This window comes from Crocuta crocuta, unplaced genomic scaffold (assembly GCF_008692635.1).
Source record: "Crocuta crocuta isolate KB4526 unplaced genomic scaffold, BGI_CrCroc_1.0 scaffold1577, whole genome shotgun sequence".
In the NCBI taxonomy this organism is placed as follows: Eukaryota; Metazoa; Chordata; class Mammalia; order Carnivora; family Hyaenidae; genus Crocuta; species Crocuta crocuta.
In genome coordinates, this window is record NW_027532032.1 from 41904 (window position 1) to 45265 (window position 3362).

At 44.8% G+C, this 3362-nt stretch overlaps 1 pseudogene; it reads right to left on the bottom strand.

Annotated features, from left to right (window-relative positions):
- Positions 1–808: 808 nt before the first annotated feature.
- On the bottom strand, positions 809–1269 carry LOC144241661 (large ribosomal subunit protein eL32 pseudogene; annotated as a pseudogene).
- Between the last annotated feature and the right edge of the window lie 2093 nt (positions 1270–3362).

Here is a 3362-nt window from a genome sequence, read left to right on the forward strand (position 1 = left end):
CTTCAACTATATTATTTTTGCCCTCCAACTTTTGGGGGGTTCTTTTCTCCTCCTTCACTCACACATAAAATTGCTTTCAAATTAAAACTGCTGCTTTTCTGAGGAAAAAATCCTGAGAGATATTGGTACCCCAGTTATCAGGATGGATTGAAACAATTATTAACTAAAAACTTAGGAAATTCTGTAATTAATCCATGTTAATGAAATACCTGTTCCCCTCTATAAATCATGGCAAGAGGAGAGAACTTATAAAAGAAGACAGAGAGGTGCATACGACATGCTCAAAAAAACTTACTGACTGGAGAAAAAATGTTGTAACAGTGTTTGGTGACAGATGTCAACTAGACTTATTGTGGTTACCATTTTGCAATATATACAAATATGGAATCATTATGTTATATACCTGAAATTAATATCTATATCTATATCAATTATACCTCAATAAAAAACTTAAAGTCAAAAACATACTTGTTGAATAGAATTGGAAGTCTCTCTATTGACATGCCCCTATAAGCAGCAGAAGAAAACAGCAGTAAGTAAAGGAGGTATATTACTCAGATGTTAAGATACATTATTAAGAAGCAATGGTAGCCACCCTTGTTCTCAGTTTTAGTTACTTTGCATGAAGAACCACCCCTTTTAAAAGAGAAGGGGAACAGAGGCAGTGAGCAAATACATACATTATGTGCGCGTGCACACACATTACTTGCTTGAAACAAAATCAGTGTCTTTCACATGGTAGAAGCTACCTTTGTAAAAAATAGTTTAATGGTTTTATTAACACAAATACAATGTGCACACAAGTTATCTATTCATTTTCTTTGCTGTGCAGCATGGCATTGGGATTGGTGACTCTGATAGCCAGCTGGGCTGCTCTTTCCACAATGGTTTGTGGTATTTGGAGGAGACATTGTAAGCAATCTCTGCACAGTAAGATTTGTTACACATCATCAACACTTCACTCTTGTGGACTAGGAACTTCTGGAGGCCACTGGGCAGCATGTACTTTGCTTTCTTATTGTTCCCATAACTAATGCTGGGCATCAAGATCTGGCCCTTGAATCTTCTGTGCACCCTATTGTCAATGCCTCTGGGTTTCCTCCAGTTACACTTACTTTTGACATAGTGGTCTGAATGGCACAGGGTGAACTAATTGGTCCTCTTTTTAACAATCTTGGGCTTTACAAGGGTTCTGAGGGTGGCTATGATGCCAAGTAGGAGATGGCTACCATCTCTACAGACAGAGGCAAGGAAGAGCACATTTACCATGTTTTAAAGAACCAACTAGGTACCAGGTGCTGAACTGAACACTTGATATGCCACTGATCGTTAGAACAACCCTATAAAGTGGGAATTATTAGTCTCATGTGTAAAATGAAGAAAATAAGACTCAGAGAGGTCAACAAGAGTCATTGTCCAAGGTCATAAACCTAAGAAATGATTGAGCTGGGATTTCAACCCAAATGTGTCTGACTCTAAAGCCCACTATATTATCCTGCAATTCCCACAGTCTCACACCAACCCCTTTTCAGGTAGGAGCAGATCTTAATAACTCCATTTTATACACAGGGACATTAAGGCATGGAACAGAGAAACATTATTCTAGAATCTAAAATACTTTCCCTTCCACTTAATCCAGCCTTCAATGGGGAGAAATCAAATTAGAGAATTACTCTCCTTCACTAGGCTTCTACCTTAGAAAAATATCCACACAGGGATATTAGTTTTAGTGACATATGACACTGCAGGAGGTGGGATGCAAGATGGTCCAAGTAGCTGTGGCCACACCACATTGTGGCAGAGGTGAAAGTGGAACACAGACCTGAGCTGTGCCTATTAAAAAACTGTAGTAAGGGGGGGGGAGGGGCAAGATGGCGGAGAAGTAAGGAGCTCTGTACTTGCACTCGCGCCCATACCTCACACGGAAAAGATCTGAAGCCATTGGAAACCTTACAAAACCTGAGAGACTGGGAGAAGAAGGCCGCTGAATCACTGAGAAAGGCTTCTAACGTGAGTGCGAACTGGGGAAGATAAAATCGGGTCGGGATCGGAGACTCCAGGGTCGGAGGCGATCCCCCTCTGCGGGAAGTGAGAGGGGAAAAAGAGAGTCCGAAACAGAAAAACCTCTGCTCGGGGGAAAATCCTCCTCTCGGGGCATAGAAACACCCTGCGCGCCAAATACCTGCACGCCAGGTCCCCTCGCGCCAACTGGTCCCAGAGGGGCTGAGCGCACAGACTGCTTCTTTGTGCTTGCTCCTGACTGGCTGGACTTCTAGAATAGCGGCGCGCCTGCCGCCATTGTCCTCCTGGCGGGCTTGGGCCCCTGGAAGAGCCGCGTGCGGGCACCGGGCATCCGCGCTCCTGGCTGGCTGGAACTTGAGAGGGAAGGCAAAGAGCTAAAACCTGGGGGATTTGCCTGTGAGTTAGTGTTTCGGGTGAGGAGCATAGAGGGACCTGGTTTTCCTCACTCCAGCGGGCTCGGCGCACCCCACAGGCAAGCCCCTGCCCATGCTCGGCAGCCTGACCCAGAGAAGGAAGCAGCAATTCTGACACCACCCCCTGAGCTCGACAGGAGGCCTGGAACTGCCCGGAGGGGATTGAGTGGGAAGTTGTGTCTAAGGCAATTTCAGAGGGGCGCACGGACTGGGATTTAGAGACTGGGACTGGCCTGGGTTGAAGAGTGCAACCAACTTTGGCTGCGCCCCCGGTACAGGGAGTTTACACGCCCAAAAAAGCGAGGTGCAGCGCTTGGTGCAAGAAGGGACTGGAGCACCGCCACTCTCCTCCCCACAACCGCCAAGGCAGAACTCCCACCTGAGGCACTGGATCACATCACGCCCATTCCTGCATGAGAGCTACCCTCCTCCTTTTTTTTTCTTTTTTTTCCTTTTTTTTTCTCTTTTCTTTCTTTGTTCCCCAGAACACTGATCGGATTAACTCCGGTCGCCGGCTTGCTTAAACAATCACAACGAGTCCATTCTGAAGATGTGAATTCTACACCTACCGACATTTTCATCTCTTTCTCTCAAGAGTAATTAGACTATATAGTCTCTCTGGATAATACCAGNTTCTATATGCTCTTCAACCAGCACTGCATACATACAGCTATTTAACTGTAGCTGGGAAATCCGGTTATATGGTTTAAACCATTCTTTGTCCATCGATTTTCTTTTTTCCTTTTCTTTTCTCCTTTTTGACCCTTTTATATATTTTATACTCTCTATTATTTGCCCTCCCTACTCCATCTATTCTCTTAATTTTTTCGTTTCCCTCTCGGTTTGCATGTTAGTTGCATTACTCTGTGCGTTTGTGTGCCGCTGCTCCCTGTGTGTCTGTCTGTTTTCTTTTCCAGGGCTACCTCA